This window comes from Rhipicephalus sanguineus, chromosome 7 (assembly GCF_013339695.2).
Source record: "Rhipicephalus sanguineus isolate Rsan-2018 chromosome 7, BIME_Rsan_1.4, whole genome shotgun sequence".
Classification (NCBI taxonomy): Eukaryota; Metazoa; Arthropoda; class Arachnida; order Ixodida; family Ixodidae; genus Rhipicephalus; species Rhipicephalus sanguineus.
In genome coordinates this window covers 105,662,250-105,686,357 of record NC_051182.1, presented here as the reverse complement: position 1 = coordinate 105,686,357, position 24,108 = coordinate 105,662,250, and the positions used below count along the sequence as shown (strand labels likewise).

Below are 24,108 nucleotides of genomic sequence, written 5' to 3'. Positions count from 1 at the left end.
CACGCGATAGTTGTCGTCGACGCCATGCAAGCACCACGAAGGACGCACGCATGCACGCGGGGAGTCGGTAAACAACGGGGAGATGTTAAGTGGCAGCGGCGGCAAGGGGTCTGGCCTTCGACGGGAAGTAATCCTCTGATTGGCGCCGCACAATCCTCTACTACATCGAGGGTTCTCGCAGTATATAGCCTGCAATTCATAGAACGACCGCAGCCCTCTTCCCCACCATGCACGATACTTCTCGACGTGCTGCCCCTTCCGCATTCGCGAGCGCTTCCTTTTGCGCCAGTTAGCAGATGTATTCTAGCAATGCGCACGCTGCGCACGTAACGGCGCTACGTACGTAAGAACGCCGCCATTGAATCTGTGTGCATTAGCAGAAGTTTTCCGCATGAACTGTGTCAAAGACGTGGCGTTCACACCAAAGAAATTCCGCTACTTTAATGTACGCTGTGCTACAGTGCACAAAATAGTATACCATAACAGTGCTAAAACTCGCTGTCGCAAGACAGCCAACTCGATGCATACGCACTACATTGGCCGGATATGCAGTCAGCCGAAAAAGTTCATGGGTCCCTTAAGCGGGAGCGAAAGGCCCTGCGACACCTGCCTCCCCTTCATAGGATGTCGGTTCGATCCCCGCCGGGGGCGTGTGGCTTGTTTGTTCACTTTTTAGTTCCGTTTACCGCATAATTACTATATTTCAGACAAAATGCACAAAACAACCGCCCCTACACTTTTCTCGGCTTCATTATCTGATGGTCCCGTACATGGTAGTGCGTAACAAAAAACTGGGCCCCTCGAGCGATCCCCTTTATTTCTTTGAGGGTGCACAGTTATTTCTAAACGTCTGTACAACGAGGTGCGGTGAACCTTCAAAACACTTCGCTGTACAGCTCATTTTATTGTAAGACTTGTACATCTTAACGTATCCGCGACGTGGAAAATTTTGCGTCGCAAAAGTGATTTCGCTGCACAGAGAGGCGTTCTCCTGTCTACCGGAGATGTGTTCTCTTCTTTTAAGACAACGTGTGAACATTTTTTATCCTGAGTACGAGTGTTTAATGTATTTTCTTCCTTCTTTCCCCCCAAACGAGGTCTTGGACAACTGAGGTTACTTATTACTGTCAATATTGATCTTTCATTATCTTAACGTACATTATGCACGTTTTCCCTGTTGATCCACGGCCTCCGAATCAGTCAACTACATGGTTTGATTATTTTCGCACGCACGCTCAGGGTGAGACGAATTATCGACGCTGTCGTAACGTGAAGCACCGGGGACTGAAATTAGAGTTACTGTATATGCTACCTTTAGGTAGCAGAGTTGCGCATCTGTCTTCCAACGCCGCTAGCAACCATGCATTGCGGAGAAGCTGCCGCTTGGGCCAATTTTTTTATTTCTCGACGCCTCCGCTGCAGCGAACAGAATTAACACTGGCCATCGACAGCCAATGTTTATCGCCGGTCTTCGACACGCCAGACAGGTTAATCGGCGACACGGTAGGCATGTCGCCTGCAAACGACGAAGAGCGACTTCACCGCATAGCTGTGGTTGCTAGCCGGACCTATGCGCAACTCTGCTACCCAAAGGTAGCATATACAGTGACTCTAACTGAAATAAGCCTCGCGCGGCCTCTATCGACCGGTAACACACAGGGCATAATAAATAACGCAACGGGTCCGCGAAGCTTAACTCTGCCAGGTCGTACAAAAAAAAAATCTGAATTGCTATGCAATGCACGAAGTAGACGAGGCTGCGACACGTTGACCGTTAATTACAGCCTCTATGACGTCACCTGCTGTTATAATTGTACTGGCGATCAGGTAAGGCCTCAGCAACATTATCAGCCCAATTAAACGCGCAACGTGACAAAGAGCCTTTTCCTACAGAGATGCGCAGTATCCCGTCCCAAGCATTCACCATGTACTACCTAGGCGCCATAGCTTTAGTAACTGCGTTTAGCGCTAATTCGTTTATGCTCCAGATTGGGCACACTAATTAACCGTACTGAGAAGGAACTCGGACACTCCATGCGAAAACGCGTGGAAGGTATCTATTTGTTCAGGTCTATGCAAAGAAACGATTTACGCCTCACGACTTACGTTGTCGCAATTGCACGCACGGGTATAGGCTGTTACTATGCTTTAACATGCACATTCAGTCACGCTCTGTCGTTTGAATTTAGGTCCTTTTCATTCACAAATGTTGACAGCTTACGACCTCGCGTGGCTTGCAGAGTGCGCCTAAAACACGGCCCCTGCGTATACCTCTGTTCATCCATTTGCATTTCATGCAAATGACTGAACCGAAATGGGAATGTAATGGCTGAATGGGAATGCAAATGTTCAAATTGCGTATACTGAAAACCGATACAAACACATTCGGACTCTTCAATAGCAGGTAATCACCGTCTGCGTACGCATTTTCTTTCAATGGATATCGCCCTTTTTGCGTCGTATGAACCCAGGGGCGACGAGCCTGCAGAACAACCTTTTCACATCGGCTTTGCTTACAGCACGTGCCGCGACCTGGTGTACTGATTTGAGCAGCTTTTAGATGGGAAACAAACGGATGAATAGAGCTATAGATGAATGAACCTACGCAAGGGTAGCTATGGAACCGCTTTCAATGAAACCGATGGTACGAAACACAGAACGCTGTGCACCACGTTTTAAATATACTCCACATCCCAGCAAACAAGAGACGCAGAAACCTCGAATCAAACACAAAACCTCGTTGCTATCGCGAGACTGTCACAAAGACCGATTCCCTGCGTCCGAGTCATTCAGTCACACGCCTACAGACTTCCCAAACTCACTACTCTCTACATGCGCGCCGTACGGTACACCTCTGCCGCATTAGACTGCGATTTGCCGCGCCGAGTACAAAAGACAGACGACTCCGCCGCGAAGAATAAGAAAACGGCAGACGAGCGCAGCTACTTGTCGAACACACACGGAGAAGCATCGTGTATTAAATGGGAACAGGTCGGGAATGAACTGCAACCCCGACCATTTGTCCAGTCGACAGGTCCTCAGAGCACGTCCGCCGGCGCACTCGTTCAAACGCTCGGGATTGTGAAAGGGGAACGGCAGTGCCGCTATCGATCGCCCCGCGCTCTAGCGGCGTACGCGACCTCTCCCCCACCACCCTACTTCCCTCGCGATGCAGCGATCCATCTTAGCGCCATTGCCAAGGCGGTCCTTCTCTCTCTCCCCTCTACGCCGGCCCTCCCTCCCCATTTGTCCATGTCGTTTCTCCAGAGCCCACGCACCATTCCACAAGATCTCTCTCTCTCAGTTTGCCCCGGTCAAAGGAGAGGGCGGGGACAGATTAAAAATCCTGCCGGAAGGAAGTGAAGCAAGTCATAACGCGGCAGAATCGTAGCTGCGAGGACAGTCTCCAGATGAAGCGCCTTCCGAGTTGGAAGACATCGCCCGCAAGATGAAATTCCTTCTGAACGAAGTGATACAGCGAATTGATCGCAGCCAAAACTGTTTCTTCGTTTCCTGTATCTTTCGCAATAAGTTTCTTTTCTCCTTTAGTTTTCTCCGGTGCGTCAATTTTGGTTTCTTGGAAAGACTTAGCAGCCTGTCTTGTTACCAGGGTCTTTTCTTGTTGTCACATTTCATATGTCTCATCAATGTGTCTTTTTTGTCCAAGGGGCCATTTCTTCTAATCAAGGCAAGACAAATAGATTTTCCCAACCATTCGTCTTTCTTCGTTAGTTTTCGTGTGTTCTTTTTTTCCTCATAGCGCTACGGCAAGGACGCGCACAAGAACGCTGCAAAGGAAATAAACGTCACTAAACACCAAAGTGAGAAAGCACTAGACATTTCTGTAAAGCTCTGAGAATCTCCACATCACGATGGTCTGAGACAGCGCTGGGAGCCTGAAGAGTTTCGATTTGCGCCCAAGGCCCCCATAAATCGGCCTTTTCGGCAAAAAAGCGGCCGTTATATATGGCCCACGTGCCATCGCCATCCACCATATAGCCCCGGGCAGCACTCTTAACCGACTTTCCAGAGGCTTAGGGGTGCAGGGTATACGAGACTAAAACGGGTACTTTCTCCTTATCGAACGCTAGAACAAGGAAAAACGAAAAAGAAATAGATGCCTCGCGTTCAAGAACAAAACTACCATGTGTCGAAACTAGCGCTTAGGTGCACGTCCACTCGTTTCGGCAATGTCACCTGCACTGTTTGAACACCGTTGAACATGTTGCACTAACGATCACGATAATTTACGGAGTCTCTAGCAACGCTTGTTTTAATGGTGAGCTTTAGGACTTCAGTTACGGCTACACTTCAGAGTTTCGATTGGCTTCATCGCTACGAGGCTAGTTGTGATTGTAGAATGAAAAGCATGGAAAATACGTTGGCGTTTCTGACGTCAGATTGAGGAGGCATCGCAGAGGCTTGGTCCTCACGCAAAATTTTAAAAAGATGCCCGTTTGTCCTTTGTATTCTCCAGTGTATAGGTATATAGCCAGTAATCTCGTGGCGCAATATTAAAAAAAAATAGCTATTAGAAAGAATATCTTTTGACCAGCTAAACTTGTTCAGTTTTTAAAGCTTAGTGTCGGCACTAAATATAAATATTGAATAGCAAGGCTAACATCTCCAGCATTTCATTAAAACATTTCTCTCTCTCTCTCTCTCTCTCTAAACTTTCTTAAACAGACAGCTCATTAGTATTCAAGCATCTATAAACATTTTGCTCACTCGCGCGACAAGAGCAAGGCATAACATCCAAAGTGGCTTGAAGGGTTTGAGTTGGAAATGCGCGTGCTTCTGTCTTCCCATATCTTTCTACATCCGCCCTGTTATGCATAGAGGGAACATATCGAGAACGGCGATTGAACTGCTCGCGTATTTGAATAAGACGAGGTGTCAACTATATTGTGACCCACTTACTGGTACGATCGAAGACTGAATAGACCAAAAAAGATAGAGAAAGCGAAGAGGAAAGGCAGGGAGGTTAACTAAAAGCTTTGGCTCCATTGGCTATACATACACTCTTAATAAGGTCCTGGTTAAATGCTGGCTGTATCCAGGAAACCAGACGAAATATCCGGTTTCCTGGCTATATCTAGCATTTTAAGCGGGACCTCATTAAGAGTGTACACGTGGGGAGGGTGAAATGAGGATTACAGATAAGATAGCGAACAAAGAGCAACAGTTAAAAAAAAGAAGAAATGAACGCTTAGTGTGAACAAACAGTCCGGACATTTCGTATCTCGGGGCCTCTTCTTGTTGCATAGTTTTCGCAACGCTCGTATTACGCCTGAAGAGATATCACCTTGCCAGCGGCCGCATTGAATCTGCATTCGTTTCGCGGTGCGGCCATCGGGCGTTTACGCCTCGACGCAGGTGCGGCTTACGCGCACGATATGCTAATGGCGCGACTGGCCGCGGCTGCGAACGATCCGAAATCGGAGAGCCGGACGTTGGCTCCCAGCTTCTGAAGAAAGTAAGCGCGGCTAGACGGCTCGCATCGATCAAACCCCCAAAAAAAGGAGGGCCGCTTCTCAGCGCCTCAAGATCACCGAACGCGCAACGTGAAACTTCAATTAAGTTTTGAAGTATCACGTGCACAAACCACAATATGATTACGAGGCACACCGGTGTTTGAGAGTCGAGACTCACTTCGACCACCTGTGGCGTTTAGTGGGAGCCTAAACTTTAGTAGAAGTCTGATTTTTTTTTTTTTTTTTTTTTTTTGTCGGAGGCCGCCTTCAGTGAATCGCGGCCGCCGTTGTTGGGAATAAATCCCGTGCCCAAGCGCTTGGATGCGACACACTTTGTATAGCAGGATACCACGGCGGGTCAACTGAATAGGTGCATAAGCTTACAAGCTCAATTGAGTCCCTGCTACTTTAGAAGTGGAAAGTGGAAGGATGTTAATCCGTTAGAATATACAAGACGGGAAATAAATAAATTGCTTGCCGCATCTTCAGAGCTAATTTTAGACACCTATGATAACTACGACAACAATTACGGCTCAGATTATTCAATGATGGAGCAATAGTTACTGAAACAAGTCCGAGCCAAGACTCGAGCGCGTTTACGAGTTTAACATATTGCCATCAAGCAAGGTGGTCGGTCCAGCGAAGCATAAGTAATGCTTGAGGACGTCCTCCATTCCCGAACAGTCGCGACATCAGATACGACAAACCCAGCCTACCTTCTCGATAATAAGTAATTGACAAAATCGATAGAACTGACTCACTTTATTTCATGTATACCGTTTCCGTGTGTCTGTGCATTCGTAGAGTTTGACATTGAGTTTGCATTCGATTTTTGTGTGCACTTAAGTGGTCGGTTTCCAGTTTGCCATGTTTGCTTTTGCTCCTGTAACATAAATGTCTTCAGAAAGGCAGAACACAGGTCGGACTTAAATCCCGGTGTCATTATATAGAAACGAAAGTAAAGCCATCCCGTGTTATTAAATAGCCCAGCGTGTTTTACATGATGATAAGCGCTGGTATACGGGAGATATACTGCACCACATTGTCACTACGGCTACACATATTGAAGACGCCCGAGTTTGACAATCGTAGGTCCAATCAAAAAGAACCTTCGTGCAACCATTCCTTCGATAAATGTGACAGCTACGAAGAAGCAAAATTGAACAATACAGAAAGGTCATTACGTTGTACCACAGGCCTCGAATTTATGCCACGTACATATATGTCCACGCTTGTAAGATGAATCATTACGCTGAAAATACAGCACCAGCCTACACTGAACTTTGTGTTTTATTTAGCTGCAACGAAATTTTCGATCCTCAAATTTGCGCAGCTGTTTGTATATTTCCAAATTATCTCTTCGTACCAGCTACAACTAAAGGCTCGTCCTTATGTACCGCGGCTGCCGGTTCTCGCCAAACGACCCGTATGAGATAGGACGCTTGCTTATTGAGTGGAACAAAGATGACTAGCTTTTCAAAGCAGGAGCACGAATGCTGATAGCAGAGACAGATGAGAAACGCATAGCGGAGCCGTATGTGCGGTCATTACAGCCCATACTACGCACTTAAAAAGAGCCCGTTATCGTACATTGACGACACGTTCAATAACGATGTGCGCTCGTACGTATTGTTCGGGACGGACTCACTGAATGCGGCAAAGGAAATGCCGAAGCACTCAAAATCATTAGGGGAAGAGAAAAATGGGCGAGTAATGACGTGACATCTTATGCGCATGCGTGGGCAGTAACTCCCGAATACATGCACCTTCAAAAGGCCACAGCGTGGGTCGATCAACATCACGGTCACGTCACGGCAATTCCTTGCACGTTTGGAAATAATCACGGCCAAAAGAGTCTGTACCAGGACTGTACAGCATTTGCTGGCTCCATCTTACAGTTTTTATTGTAGTATAACAAAGAATGATCACATAAGAAATGATCACCTTAGCCAGAGGGCGGGTAACCCCACCTCCCCCACCAACGAAATTTTTCGATGTTGCAATACCCCGCCACCCGAAAAAAAAAATTCATAATTTCTAGCTAATGGGTCAATTCTGTTAAATGTTTTGTTCCCTCGCCAGTTAGGTCGGTAGTTTTGTCCTAGTGGACCTATGCTGTCACACTTCTTTAAGGTGAAAGCTTTAAATGTCTCAATAGTCGAAAAATCGGTCGTTGACAACACGAACCGTATCAACTTGGTGTCACATGACGTCACCAAGGACGCCATCACATGACCTCAGTTGCTCGGAGGTGGACCGACCCCGGCTACGAGTGTGGCACGAGCGTATGTGCTACGGTCCATCGAATTTAGAAAAATTAGACTCACCTGCTGAAACACCCACGGCGTCCGCTCAATGGCAAGCCGAAGCCAGCGGCTTTCCGAAAGGGACTTGGATCCACTGCCTGAGCACCACTTGTTATGGTCTTGAAGAAAATGGCCGGCACGTGCGGCAGCCGTTCTCGCTACCTGCGTAAATTAAAAGAGCGATACTGGTGTGAATATCGTCGCAAATGCTTTCAAAAGCAAGCGGCAGTAAACGTCATCTCACTGTTCACAAACAAAGGTCCCGGATAGCTTCCGGTTTTGTCCACCGGCGTAGCATACTAGCAATGGCGGGGAAGAAAAGCCTTGGCGAGTAGCCCGAAGATTTTCAACACTTTTCTCCCCGTGTCTAGCCAAATATTTCAAATAAATATTCTTCTAAGCTGCACACAAGATTATAAGAGGTACCCTCGAGTTTTATGCGCCTTCCTTTCACCCGAAGTCGCTAAAAGAAACTTTCCTTACTCTGAGACAACTTCAAAGCACTCTTTGCGCTTCGATGTTAGAGCGGATAAATGAGGTGACCGGAAGTTCCTTGCGGTAGAACGGTTGCTGCGACTTTCGCAATCGTGAAACCGTCTGCAGTTTCGCAAAGATGATTTAAGCGCGGCCACGGATGCACGCGCACAATTGCCGAGTGCGCTCGACGTAATACGAGCTACATCAGACACGAACCGCGTGCCAACAAAAGGGACTTGCTGAATCACCGGGAAGCGGCAGTGTTTGAGCGATACGCAATACCACAATCATCCCAAAAGAAGCCCAAAAGAAGCAGAAATTTATTGAATTATCCCATTTTTAAAAATATTTTGAATTGTAATAAATAATGTCGCCTAAACACAAAGAGGCATTGAAAAATCACTCTAATTATTTTGTTCAGCGAAAATATCTGCGACTATGAACGAAAGCAGATATTTATTTTTATCATTGTCTGCAGAGTAGTCTCCATTCGGTTTAATGCATGTTTGCAGTGCATAACTAAAGTTACTTGTTGAATGCCCCAAAATATGATTTCAACACTCAACTCTTCAATGCCATCGACAAATGCGCTATTAGTGAACGACAAACCTATTTTGGCGAACGTTACGATCACTAAAATAACTATATTTGCTGGAAAAAATGTAAATAAGCCCAACAAACGCCACAAGCGACTGAAACATTCTACAAGCGACTCGGCGAAAAAAGAAGCCCTAATCCGCTTATTATAAGCGGAACTTACAACTCTGCCCTACACCGATTGCAGCGCCTCGCGAACACACTCTCGGCAACGGCAACAAACGAACTAACCAATACTTCAACGAAAATTACGCCTCGGTACGCCTGCTGTTACGACCGGCTCTAGAATTCTTGGCAGGCGCCATTGTGCGTGATCCTACGAATCAGGCCTGTCAGCCAGAGGGTTTCCACATAAGTCGGCGTTTGGACGGAGGCAGTGAGCGCCGCATTTTTCTGGAGTATGCTTACGGCCGCATGGTAGAGCGCGCGTGGAATGCCGCCGTAGACGGGTTCTGAGCAAAAGAACGGAAGAATCTCGGACACCCCTTTTAGGCGCGATGTTGTCGGCAAGGGATAGCACCTCACGACAGGTTCTCACGAAACCACTGCATCCTTTTACCAGAGCACAGACATGAAGGTTTGCACGTGCTCAAGTAAGCTGTCTCCCTCTTCCCCGGGGTCAACGACACCTCCCTTCTCCCCTTTTGTACTTCCTCATCGCTAACGTTCAGGATTTGAGTCGTCGGGGCGTGGCACGTGAGTGGTGTGGTGCGCTGGAGTTCCCCAATTGGACTTCTCGACCTATGAATGTATTGTGCGACTTATTGTCTCCTTTCTGGAGGCCGGACGCCGGGACGGCAAGTCACAAGATTGGCGGGAGCTGCGGACACCGGTTTCGAGGCCCCCAGAGTTGGCAGACTTGGGGCTTTATAAGCCGAAGACGTTTTGTAAAAAGCTCCCTCTCTTGATACCTCTCATGATGCCTCTATGTAAATAAACCTCTGTTCTCTCTAGTACGAACGCGCCCTCCTCTCTGCAAAAGATAGGCTAACGGGTACTCCGGCGGGGGCCAGCTACGGTTGACGCGACCCGCAGGACCCGAGTCGCAACACTGCTCCGTCGAAACGGGGCGTCTCAAAGGTATCAAGATAGGACGCCACAGTGCCGAGCATGAAGTTCGGTTGGGAAGATATACGGCGGCGATGCTGCCGCGCTTCAAGCTACCCGCGGAAAAAAAGGAATCCTGCAATTCCTTGGAGACACTGGAGAGGACGGACGGCCGTAGAGGCACCCCGCAACTGCTACGTCCTGGAGCAGGGACAGCGCTACCCCTTCTGACATGCACCCCTCCTCTTCCCAGCTGTTACTTCCACTATTCTTCTGTCCACATAAGCTGAGCCACGCTGCTTACATTCTTCCCCTGCTTTCTCTCCATTATCCCGTTTTTCCTTAGCGCGGTTTGGTTGAAGTGTCCTCAACCGAACTGCGCTAGTGGTGACGGTGCGGTTGAGGACACGTCAACCGTACCGTGACCACTAGCGCGGTTGGCCCTCCTTTCTGTCCCACTGCAACGAGAATCTACCGCCGAGTTGCCTCAGTGGTTACAGTGCTCGGCCATTGACCCGAATGACGCAGGTTCGATGCCGGCCGCGGCGGTTGCACTTCGACGGAGGCGAAATTCCGGACGTCCGTGTTTGCGCGATTTCAGTGCACATTAGAGAACCCCTGGTGGTCGAAATTAACAGAAGCTCTTCACAGCGGCGTATCTCATAACCTGAGTCGCTTTGGAACGCTAAATTTTGTAAAACAAACCAGACAACAAGAATCCCTTATTATAGGGCTGCAAAAAGAATTAACTCTCGCGTACATCCTCCACATCTCTGTATCACGCGCACTATTTTAAAATAAGCACTGAACTTCTTTGAAGCGGGCTTTAAACGCTTATCGACGAAAACTCCGAGATCGAAAGTGCACAAGCTTCCTATATGAGAAATGTATAGGCACAATTACACGGATGTCAGTGAAGCATCTCGGAAATGTTAAATTTTTGGGTCTGGTAAACACTCTTCTTCTGTTATCGAGAAAGGGAGTTTTGGTTTTAACGCTGTCCAAAGCTCCTCCTCGGTATAAGCTCCTTCCTCGCACAGGTCCAGTAACATGCGACCTCATTCGAAACTTAAATAACGCGAGACATCAATCTTCACCGTGTTGTCGCAAAAGGCTCCAGGTACGACCTCAGGCAAACGCCGCAGGCGCTTACCAAGGATTGCCTTCCTTAGGAGGGCATAATTACATGTTTTGGTGTTTTCCACGAGCGACGAAGACAAGTTGGAAGGGCAAGTATAAAAAGAAGGCTGAAGCAGCCGCAGTTCCCGCTGACATCCAATTTACTTGAGAGGAAAACGGCGGCGAAATAATGAGGCACTGCGCCGTATGGAAGCACGCGAGGATGGCGGGGACGAATGCGCCGGTGTACCTTCTCGCTAGTTTCCCAAGATGTTCAAACAACGATGGCAGAGTTGGTGCGACGTTTGAAGTACACGTCAGAACGCGAGCAGAGGGGAAAGACAAAGCGAACAGCGAGAGAGAACTGACGATAGCCTAACAACTCCACAATTCGGTCTCTAACCCTGGCTAAGGTTTGTATGCTTTAGGCGTACAAACCTTAGCCCAAGGATAGAGATCTCGGTGGGGAACTGACATTTTGCTGTCAAGCAAGTTTGTTATAGCCAACTTAAGGCATTAAGCGTGGTCAACGAATCAAGAACGCAAGAAGATAGTCCACAATGAGAAAGCTAACTGGTCGATTTCGGAAAAAGAGTCACAGCACAAAGAAAAAAAATGTAACTATGTCACATTACATTGGCATCACGTTTACAGGACGCTCATAAAAGAGTTTTGTATACCAGGAAATGGAGGCTACGAACTTGCGGGCTTGTGTCATTATTAGATCGATCCTATCCCGCTCGCGCAGTGGCTACCGAACGCGGGACGCCAAAAATGCAGCGTGGTACATTATCCATTTGCGTGTTCATTTTCTCCACTAGACAATATGTTGGGCGAATTGGTTTCTATAGCTTCGCTATTTACAGCGCGAGACGACACCGCAGAGAAGAAGACACACGGAGCGCTCACTGGCAGCTGTCATTTAACTGAAACGAGCAAGCCTTTTATACCCACTGGTGACCAGAAAAAAGACGCACAAGAAACATGCGCGGACGGAACATTAGTACCGGCAAAAAAATGCATGCATCTTCCAGCACTAACGTGCCATCCGCGCACGTTGTACGTTTTTTTCTGGTTACCAGTGGGTATACAATAGGCTTGCTGGTTTCAATAAAACTACAGTTGTCAGTCAGCGCTCCGTGTGTCTTGGGTGCCTTCTTCTCTGTGGCGTCGCCACGCGCTGTAAATGCGGAAGTCTGTTTAATAAGTATCATTGTCGCTTGCAGCTTGTCATCCTCCACGCGCCACCCCCTCCCCTCTTTTTATTTTGTGTTTACTGTGCCTCGCGATATCGGGATACTGTTGATGGAGGGTACGCCTATAGTATCGAAATCAAAGTTAGAGCAATGCATTCGAATGATAATTTAAAATATTTTAACGCGTCTCTCTCACACAGTGGCAGGCTACGTTTCGAAAGAAGTCTGGTCCCAGATTGTACAATCGAGTGCATTGCCAAAATAATTTCGCCGTCTTTATGGTCCTCGTGGTCATCACCGCTACCACCGCGTGGCCCAAAGTACGGATGAAGGCATCATGTCTTCAGTGCGGTGTCTCTGCATGGTTCGCGTGGCTGCAGACAAGGAAAGAAACACTGACGGCTCCCTCCCGAAGAGCGTGGTTCTTCCTTTTCTTCAACTTCCTTCCTTCCGTTCTGTCGTGCTTCGCCGCACTGCAGACCATTCCAGGGAAGTAAAACAAAAAGAGTACGAAGCTAACAAACGGAGGGAGCAAACACTTTCCCCGACAGCCTCCCTTAGCGCCGAATAAAGGGGCTAACAAAAATAAAGACAAAAGTGGGGCATTGTAGAGGAAGCTACACAGCAGCTCAGTAGCTCGGCGTCTCGCCCTGTAGCTGTCGACGTCGCGACGCGCCTTCGTGACGCGCGCTTCGACCCACGACGCTGAGGGTCTCGCTCTGTGAGGCCACTGACTGAACATACTGCATCGCCGTCCGAGCCTCTCTCTCTCGGTCATCCTCCTCTCCCGTGGATCTCGTTGAGAGGAAGGCGCGCTTCACGCAACGTCGCTCCTTGTTTGCACGAACAGCAAGGCAGAGAGCGCGCGCAGTCTCAGGCGGCCCGTCACGAAACGAGATGATTGCTGTAAATGCGTCGCGGCCTCGCTGGTATGAGGGCGCGGGCATTGTTGAGAGGCTCATACACGACGATGAGGAGTTGCAAATTCATGAATCAAGATGAGAAAGGCGCGAGCTATGGCGACCCGTTTTACAGCGAAAGCTGTTATGAGATCATTTCACCGGCCGTTTTTGGCGCCGTAGTTGTCCGCCGCCGCCGCCGCCGCCGCCGCCGGTGTCCGTAACCAGTATCGCTCGAAATAAGAAAAAAAACGAAATAAGAAAAAAATCCATGATGGAACGAGGTTCGAACCTGGGCCCTCTGCGTGGGAGCCCAGTATTCAACCTCTGAGCCATTCTGGTGCTTGGAACTGCTATGCAAAAAGGTCCTATACAGACTTCAAGTCGGGAAGGAATCACATTAGCATATGCAATATAGCGTGGTAGAGAGTAAAATAAGCACCAAGCGTCACGCAACGCGTTGCACAACGCGAATTCTGTAACCAGGCGTCACACAATGCTAATTGCGCAATGAGTAGGTTGTTGAATGCTTCCAACCCATTACAAAGGACTCTGCCATAATTCTTCATCGTCGTCAGGCACAGCATCAACAAAGTGCGCATAATGCCTTACATGCGTTTAGCAGGTACCACGGCTTCGTAGAATGACGAAAAATGGCCCAGTGCCTGCTGCCCTACTTCTCAAACATTACAATGATTTGTAGCGTAGTGGGTTCCTCGCAAGTGCACTTGTAGTGGTTGCCAAGGAAGCCCATAAGCGCATGATCCATTTCCTCGGGGTCTCAGATAAATTACAGTGATTTAGAGCGTAGTGGGTTTCTCGCAAGTGCACTTGTATTGGTTGCCAATGAAGCCCATCAGGGCATGATCCATTTCCTCGTGGTCTCAGTAAAATTACAATGATTTAGAGCCTAGTGGGTTCCTCGCAAGTGCATTTGTATTGGTTGCCAAAGAATCCCATAAGCGCATGATCCATTTACTTGGGGTCTCAGTAAAGTTCTTCACCTCACCCCGTCTCTCTCCCACGGCAACGTATGTTATACAGCATGACGGGAGAGGGAAATAGCAACCGGGCGTCACCCAATGCAAATTACTTAACTGATGGGCCGTTTAAAGCTTCCAACCCATTACAAAGGGCTGAGCCATAATTCTTCATCATCATCAGTAGTCGCGTCAACAAAGTGCACATAATTCCTTACAGACGTGCGGCTGGTGCCTCGCTTCTCCGCAGAATGACGAATAATGGCTTAGTAGGTGCTTCCCAACTTCACAAAAATTGTGATTTATGGCGTAGTGGGTATCTTTCTAGTGTACTTGTATTGTAGCCACAAGAGAGCTGACAACGGGCTCTAGAAACGCCGCTCCTCCAGCTTTCGCTGTGACTGTGCTGCGGTTTCAGCGCAGGCCTGGCGTTTTTTAGTGAAAGCTGTCATAATAATTAAGCGTTCGGGTTTCACGTCCCGAAACCACGATATGATTATGAGGGACGCCGTAGTGGAGGACTTCGGAAACTTCGACCACCTGCGGGGTTCTTCAACGTGCACATGAATGTTATGAGATCACAATAAAAAAAAACTATTTTGGTGGCGTAGTTATCCGCCGCCGGTGTCCGTAACATCCGTATATATACATACATACATATATATATATATATATATATATATATATATATATATATAAGTGTGTGTACAGGATCGAGTGGGATTCGAACACGGGCCCTCTGCGCGTCATTCCAGTATTCTACCACAGAGCCACGCCGGTGCTTGGAACACCTTCGCAAAAAGACCCTACACACGCGTCATGTCAGGCAGGGTACCGCGTTAACAGATGTAATATAGCATGGTAGAAGAGTAAAATAACAACCAGGCGTCACGCAAAGTGAATTGCGTAACGAGTGGGTCTTTTAACGCTTTCAACCCATTACAAAGGGCTCAGCCATAATTCTTCATCGTCAGCAGCCACAGCATCAACAAAGTGCGCATAATGTCATATAGATGTGTAGTGGATACCCCGCTTCTCAGCGGAATGACGAATAACGGCACAATGGATGCGTGCCTACTCAGCAAAACTTGTGCTGATTTTTGGCGTGACGGATACCTGTGAAGTGTACTACTCGTATTAGTAGCCCCAAGAGAGTTTACAACGGGCTCTAGAAATGCCGCGCTTCCAGCTTTCACTGTGACTGTGGAGCGTGTTCCGCGCAGGCCTGGCGTCTTTTTCAACCAACATTTGAAGTCATTGTAAAGAGCGTAGCAAAAAGATTACACCAGTGCTTGTACGCCACACGTTCTTCTCAGAGGTAAACGCGAGTGTGGACGTTGCAGGCGCTTTAGTATTTTAATTAATCACCGCGACATCAATCATCAACAAAGTGTAGCACAATGAACATATTCAAGACAAAGAACTTCTTAATCCATTTTTGATTCGTGCGTCAAAGTGGAAGGGACTTCCCGCTGACACTATTATTGATAACTGCATATCCCGTGATGCATCAGCTAACATTATATGATTAGGCGCCTTGATGAATTAGCTAACATTGCATAATTAGGTTTGTTGATGTATTCGCTAACGTTGTATAATACGAGCAAATTTGTGTGAATTAACTGCCCTGACTCCTTGTTCGATTATTTTTCTGTAGCAACCCACTCCCCTCCATAATGCCACTTGGACCAGAAGGAAAATAAATAAATAAGTAAATAAATAAATAAATAAACAAGGCCAACTTTAGAAGACGCTCGAGCTTCACGATGACTCAGCAGTTCAACCAGAACTGGTGTAACGAGGGAGAAGGGCAGCGCCGGGTCCGAGGGAAACAACCACTGCAGAGCCGATAAGCTAACGAATTGAGTGTGTCGTTCTGGATAAAGTGCAATGGCAGCATTTCACCATTAGCCTGTGCTTGTTCTTACAGACACAATAGCGTAAGAACTTAGCTATTTCACAGTTAGCTACTGTGAAAAACGGTCCTGGTCTTTTTCATACATTTAGTAGGGCAGCTAAGTAAACATATATCCTTTCACTGGAGATAAGTCTATAATAAAGTAGACAGCCACAGATTACGGCGGTTGTATGTTTTACTGTTTTACCCATAGAGTTTCCTACAATACATATTAGAGGGAATTCTGGCGCTAGTGTCTATGGGAACCGCAACGCATGGCGCTTCAGCCAGCATGGGAATGATGGGTAGTACACGGATTTGTCTAAGCTTCGTTCTTTCGGCTCCGTTTGGCTCTGCGTCGCCTGCATCCGCTTTGTCGCAAAACGAAGTTCAGCAAAATTCAGCAGTTGCACTTCACCACATTATCCGTTTTGGGCTCACCAATTCAAATCTGGTCACGAAGTTCGCAACGGTCCATTCTTTCATCCGAAACGAACGCCAAAACACAGCAATAAACAAAGCCACAAGTGCGTTCGAAGCCGTAAGCACGGAGATTAGGCAAATTCGTGTACTACCCATCATTACCACGGTGGCTGAACGATCGCAGCGCCAGAGTCCCCTCTAGTTAAGTTTAGGAAGCGCTATGGTTTTACCCCAGTGCCTAACGATGAGCGCCCGTCTCCCAAATAGCCGAGCTCGTCCCTATCTTTGCCGTGCGGCTGAACGATTCCTAAAGACTTCCGTTGCTTCCGCTGCTAAGTGGGAAACGTCCCAACTGCGCTCGGCGCCGGAAACCGAAATGATTTTGCCGTTTTCGAACGGACAAGCGGTGAGTGCTCCGGGTAACCTCTCAGCCAATAATCTTTCAGAAAGAGACAAAACAGCGAAAGGGGTGGGGGATGCCTTGCAGAAACTTTCCTGTGCCCATTTGGCGTTGTTTCCGAATGCAATTACGATAGCCAGCGACACTGTTGCAGGAAGGAACAGATTGTTCAGTATTAGCTACAACACGGTGCCAATGGTCCAATGGAGCGCCAAGGCCGCTTTCCTTTTCTTGTGTGCTTATGAACAGCGCTTATTAAAGAGAACTAACAGACAGTAATGCCAAGAGAGTAATGGCCGCACGTGCGACGTGACGCCAACGGGCAGAAAAAGAGTGTTCCACACTCGCCGTCATGGCTGCGACCGGCGCTGACTAACACTCCTAGGTTTAAAAACACATATATACCCTATAAAGTGGACGGGGGATGACCGCCGCCGTAGCTCAGTGGAAGAGCATCCGCCGCGTTATTCGAAGGTCGCAGGCTCGGTCCCTGCCGGCGGCATGTTATCTGTTCGTCCACTTTACTTTCTTCACATTTATTTCCCAATTATTACAAATAACATCCCCTATTCTTTCCTTGGCATTATGATCTGTTAGTTCTCATTAATATTGTGTCTAACAAAGATAAACGAGCCCTTAAAAGCCACCTTCTTTCCTTCATGAAGAGCGCTTGAAGTTCATTGGCTATTCTTTTTTCTTATCCTTGCGCTTCTAAGCCACAAAGAAACAACTACAAAGGAAAAATTTTCACTCGAATTGTTACCTTCGAAAATTTAGATTTTCTCTTTAGTCTACGTCAAACGTTTCTTTTTTTTTTTTTACTACGCCAAATCACGACAGCGCGAAACAAGACAAAAAAAATAGAGAAATGAAGAATCAAAGAGGAGCATTTGTGCAGGTACTCCACGACCTCGTGCCCGCGTTCTACCATTCCATTATTCAGTGCATAAGTACACACAAGAAAACGCTGTACGCCCTCCTGAATATTTAGTTTGGTGCTGTATCAAGAGCCTGGGGATATTTTTCAAAGGCGGATTTGTTTGCCAAGAGCCCGCAATTTGATAAAGAGGGCTCCCCTGCACTTCTTTTTTTTTCGAAATGAATAATCGCTGCGAAGAAGCTTCACCAGGCAACTTCTTCTGGGGTATAAATTTAAAGCATTATTTTTTAATCGCATAGTCTACTCTCGCGGTATGACGTATCTGAAGTTTATGAAAGTATCGTCGTGATTAAGCTCTTGAAACACTAAGCTCATGACTTGCTTCATGACTTGTCGTCTATAAACTGTCATGATGCACTGTTCTGATTATGGTCTTGTAGGTGTGTTTGCAAGCGCATGATTTCTTTTGTTCAATCGTTTAGGCGTGTAAAATTATATGTCCTGCTTTGCTATTAGCATATCGCAAGGGCATGATAGTCAATCGCTCACTATAACAACGTTTGGTGGTTAGGCCGGCTTTCGACACAATGCCGGCATTTATGTGTCTCTCCCACCCCTTCTCGCAAACAAATAAGTAAAACTGAGTGCATATTTAAACATTGAATATTTTCTCGTTGCTACAAAAATGTCAGTATAAAGTGAATAGAGAAAACGTCATGGACAGTTCACTTGATAGCAGGCTCAGTGATACACAATTATTATGAGGTTCGCAGAGCGACTTCATAGACGCTCTAGAACCAGAAAATATGATTTACAGCTCATAATCTGTACTAGTTCATTTTTACAAGAGAGGCAGGGCGTGCAATACTTGTGCAAGTTTGTTCGGCCGGCAGCTATTTCAGATTGATTACTACGCGCCACGTCATACATATAACCGACGCACGTACACTACACCCCGTGTTTTCACAACAGAGTAGTTAAAGAATATATTATACGTGCTTCTCTACGTACGGCGTAGCCCTTGCTTTTTATGTTGTACACATAAGATTCTACGTGAACAGTGTATTCCTGTCACTGTTCTCAATAACTTTCAGCGACGCTGCGTGGTTACGTTTTTTGCGTTTCAACGATATCGTCTTCCGTCGTAATTTTGTGCAGCAAACTCATGCGCCTGTATAATCTGTATACGTTTAACGATGAATACATAAGATAAATATAATAGTATGTGCTCTGTAATGTGGGAAGGAGTACATGGCGCCACATTCGCCAATATGGCGCTTCCTCTCAAATAAGAAATAATTAGACGACGGTCATCGCCGCGAAAGCTAAACTCCCATTTCTATACCCCCCTCCCCCATCCCCATGCATTAGTTGTCAAAGGGCTTAAATTTGAGCAATGCTAAAACAAGGCGAAACGTCCTGTAAATCTCTTCTTCGTCTTGCGTACACTTCTAAAATTGCGCGCTGTTAAAAATTTTGCTAATTGACGCCACATTGAAAATTTTCCACAAAGCCTCCTGTATAAAGTGGCAACCACGTCCACTCGTACGCGGGAATTTACGCTGCTTAGTTTAAGCGTTTAATCGACCGAGTCGGACTGACATTGCAGGGGCTTGATTTTAAAAAAAAATTATTAATAAAGTACAACCACGAATGAGTCACAACGTATATACACGCAACCAATCAGTTTACAGAGCCTCTTGCGAAGTCGTGTAAAATCGATCACTACAACGCTAAGATGACGGATGAGGCTTCACAAGGAACGGCATCATTTGCACACACTGACTACGACTACCGAATGCCTCTCATTAAAACGACTCGTGTATCGCGTATCACGTAGCAGCGGATCACGAAAACTTCTACGCAGAATCTATTACACGCCTTCAGCGAGCACGCTACGATAGCAAAGAACGCCCAAAATAATAAGCAGTTATATTCGATACTTCGTTGCCGTACGTGTCGCTTTAACAGAGTCAAAAAGACCTCCTCGAAGCGGAAGAGAAAATGCGTCGCGATGTAACCACGTGCACGCAAAAGGAGCCACCAGGAAGAACGTTAGCGTCTTTATAAAGTAGTGCTGTCTATTAAAGGGCGGCAGTGTATTGAGTTAGATTTACACGGTACCCACCGGGTTCGCCCCGCGCGGTCTTTCTAAATATGGCGCAACCCTTTCGGTCCCGGCACCGCCTTTCGACTCTCACCGTGCACGGTACGGCCATCCGCCGAGGAACGAGGCATGCCCTTTCTTACTGCTTCTCTCTCGCTCTCTCTTTATGAGTTCTTTTCATAGGGGTTAAGACACGTGCACAGCATCAAGTCTAAGGAACAAGACTCCCCTACATATATGGCGGGTCTTTCCGCAAATACCCTCTCGGCACGTGGGGGGCGCTTTCATTAGAAGACAAATGCAGCTTAAACTGCGTTTGTCTTAAACAGCCCGCAAAAGCTGAAAGATAAAGCCTGTACGCGTGTCAAGAACTGAAGTGCGAGAACTGTCACTGTGGTTCTTAATCCCACCGTCAAATTACATGCAAACTAACTGGCTAAAATATAATGACGTCTTCATTCGTAGATCGGAGGAAACAGAGAGTTCTCTTCGAAAACTCCACAATTTGTTCCAAAACGTGAACAACAGTACAGGGCGCGCAACGGGCACTGTTCTCAAGGACATCCGCTTGATTGGTAAAGCAACGGCACTTCCACATGACGCATTTGTACTTGCTTCTAGCGGCCATGGACAGCGCACCGTAACGACTTCACGATTTGTATCTTTGCTCCTCCTGTCGCGACTCATTGGTGAAATGTTTGATCTCGACCAGTGCTGTATCCTTGCGCTGCGTGCGAACACATTGCGATGCTGTTCGACGCAAGCGTTCCTCAATCTAAGAAGCCTGGATGTATCGATCCATTACCTGTATACGCCCGGCAATATTAGTCTAATGGACCACTCTTCGCCGAAAAGTGCCGCAGCACGACGCAGTGCGGTTGTTTACCGATTTCCCCCGCGGTCGCGTAGCGTGCAACGTAACATTAGAACGAGATAGGCACGAAAGAAAGCTTCCATAAGGGTACACAACCGGCAGAAGAAGCGTCACGCATGAAACTGTGCACAAATGCATCACGCCGCCATGCAGTTCTACAAGCATACCTTTTACGTTGATATAGACAAACCTCTCACGGGAAGGCTCATTAGAAATGTCGATAGAAGGGCCGTATACGTCGCCACAAACGACGCATATTGCATCTAGATGAAATCTTTGAATTTACGTCAATACGCCTTTTTTTTCCAAAAAATATTTTAAAGCAAGATTCCCTTCGTACGGCCGTCTACATCAAACACACTAATACGGATAGGCTCATGCATATGTTGTCTTATGCATAGCGATATGGTCACTCTAGAGCAATAATTACAAGTGCACACGATGGGAACGGAGTTCGTATAGGTTACCGGCAGGTCAGCTTGTAGACTGACGACGATTATTTGTTTTTACGGGACAAAGGAAGAAATAACTAAAAGGAAGGTCATTCAATCGAGGCGCATTGTCCTTTCGTCAGGGAACTCTTCGTGCAGTAAGTTGTGACGTTAATCCATTCATTTAACCACCTACAAAGTCTTCATAATTGTTTGAGCGAGTTCTATCATAAATGTACCTAATAACTAGACGAAAATGTGAACACCAGTTGGCGAGCATGAATTGAAGACACCGAGCCAGCCATGTTGTTGTTCAGCCAGCGAGGTGAAAAGAAGCTCCTTATCTCACTCTCCTTATCGCCTCCCTGCCCCCGGAAGCCCAGAGGAAGCTGCAAATCGCACACAACGCGATGGCGCGCGCTGACGTCATCTAAATGCCCCACATAGAAAAAGATAACAGCCAGAAGAAATCTGTCCCACGCGCTAATCCACGTATAAACGCGTAACACTTTGTCACCTTAAACTGCCATCTGTCTCTTAACACAGGAATCATATCGTCTATAATCTAAATAATGTTAAGTTTATGTGCCCCTATGAATGCAATGATAACAAATATAGAGTGATATACCCATTGTTGCAACAGTACTCATTTAAATAAGCATTTCAGGAACTTTTTCCCGCATTCACAAATCTTTTTTTGCAAAATAAAGAAAACACCACACACAATTCACCTCAGAAAAGTCATGTTTGTTGCGTACATTGAATATTTCTCAGGGACTATTTGAAGTTGCGAATGCCTTTCGTATCGATGCATTCATCCGATGCAATTGCTTTAGACATAACCGTAAATCACATTTGTATTCGCCGCGCGTATTTGAACACGCAGTCAGAAAAGCTGAAAGCCTGACCTTAATGCATTCCTCGGTCGATAGCAGCGGCGACGATGAGGCAACACACTTTCCTTCCGTCGGCCACCATACAGCTCCCAATAACAAACCTCAATGCCGCATACGCAGTCCGATAACAGCTGCTTCCGGAGACGTGAGTCGAGTGAACGGAGAGTGCCGCGCATTTCAATGCAATCCCGCAGTCCAAAGCCACATTTTTGCCGTTTTAATTCTTTTCTCACGCTGTTGGCGGTTAAGCAGTCCCCCATGCCTCACTCCAGTCAAACACCCAAACAGTTTAGACGTACAAAGCACTCTTTGAAAACTTTTCTGCTCTTGACGTCGCAATCACAAGCTCGCTATTATAAAAGTAAGTGAATGGAAATACACGTTTTGGAACATTTCACTTGAGCCTCAGCGGGTCAAATCTGTGTTTAAAGTCTTTGTTTCGTAACGTTTTCGGCTAAATCAATAATATTGTGTAGAGATTTATACCGCAAAGTCTTTGGCTCCCCTAGATCGTGGACCAATAAGCAGCTTTTTAGAAGAACGCGGAATGTTCGGGAACTTTGCAGCTCTACCTAGAGATAGCGGGGGCACCATGTGTGTGTGTGTGTGTGTGTGTGTGTGTGTGTGTGTGTGTGTGTGTGTGTGCGTGTGCGTATATATATATATATATATATATATATATATATATATATATATATATATATATATATATATATATATATATATATATATATATATATATGTATATAAATACGAATGCTTTTGCGCGCTTATGTTCTACATCAATCTCGGCTGTCCTGTCACCCAGAACGGCCACCCAGTCCCAGTCGTTCAGTGCCTCCTTTCTATCAGGTGTGTCATCCTGTGCCGTACCTCAGAGGTTCTCTCGCCGTGAGTGCATTGCATACAGGCCTCCTAGCATTCTCTGCTCTTGCCCCCGCCGCTCGAGGCCAACAGTCATAACATTTCGCCATCCGGCACGTGATCAGCGGGCATGCATGCCGCACACGGTGCACGCCACATCTCCTGCATATTGATGTTTGTTCAGCGCTTAGTAGAGAAAACAAGCCAGCTCTGGATCACCCCGACTATCACCGAGGCGGCAGCATCAATATAACTCATCGCCATCCCTCTGTATGACCAAGGTTACAAAAACAAAAAAGAAAAGCAAACAACTATTTGGGCTCACGAAAAAATCATCAGGCCGCGAGCGTTCTCAACAAGGCAAAACTTTGGCCTAGGCGAGCCGGGTCATCGTCGAACTTACCTGTTCGCATATATGTAAGTCGAACTTACAATGTTCGCATATGACCGTATGCATATGAGGTCGACGACGGAAGCCACAGGAGGTGAACACAGCCGCTGGATCTATACTGAGGTAATTCAAGGGACAGAGCAGCCTGTCTAGCAGGCTGGACCGCTAGTTACTCCCGTCCAACTGAGCCCTGCTCACTATCGTACGCGACCGGATTCTTTCTTGCGTTGTCATGCTGCATTTCACCCGTCATGTACGCATCCCAAGCGCGTCAGGCGTATATACTACAACCCTGATCACCGTTTTCTAAACTTTGCCGTTAGTGAGAGCTCGCTGGGAACTTGGTTTAGTAGAGGCGGGAAATGCGCCCGTTCGTATCTCGAGAGCGGATAATATATTGACGTTTATTTGCATGAAAAAAAAAACGAAAAAAAAAGACTGATCCATCGAATGCCATGGTTGCCTCACAGCAAAGGGAAAACAAGCGGCGAGAGAGGCACTTGAGTGTTGGGTGGTTGTACGTTGCCTCTCTACAAAGGAGAGTGCGGGTATTGAGGTACAAGCACGCCAAAAGCGAGGAGAACCAGTGCGCCGAGAAGTGAGTTGATTTTCGCCTTCAAGTGTTAAGGGATCGCAGATTCCGCGTGGTGATGGGAACTAAAGAGTCGGAGAGAGGGGGAGAGAGAGAGAGAGAGAGAAAGAAAGAGCGACGGACGTTCGTTACAAGCCTGTCACTTCACGTTACCTTGGTTAGATAAATGTGACATAAAACAGAAGCCGAACACTGCACGAGAGATTACGCAAAAGGAAACGATATAGTCGGCAAGCCCGACAACGAGGTTCAAACACT

General features: G+C 46.9%; 1 protein-coding gene across 1 annotated transcript in view; it reads right to left on the bottom strand.

Moving 5' to 3' along the window:
• Window positions 1-24,108, bottom strand: part of LOC119399700 (uncharacterized) — a 151,863-nt gene that overhangs the window by 75,957 nt on the left and 51,798 nt on the right. The window contains exon 2 of the mRNA XM_049417823.1: window positions 7,802-7,938. The gene's annotated coding sequence lies outside the window, so the exon portion shown is untranslated. The remainder of the gene's footprint in view (window positions 1-7,801; window positions 7,939-24,108) is intronic.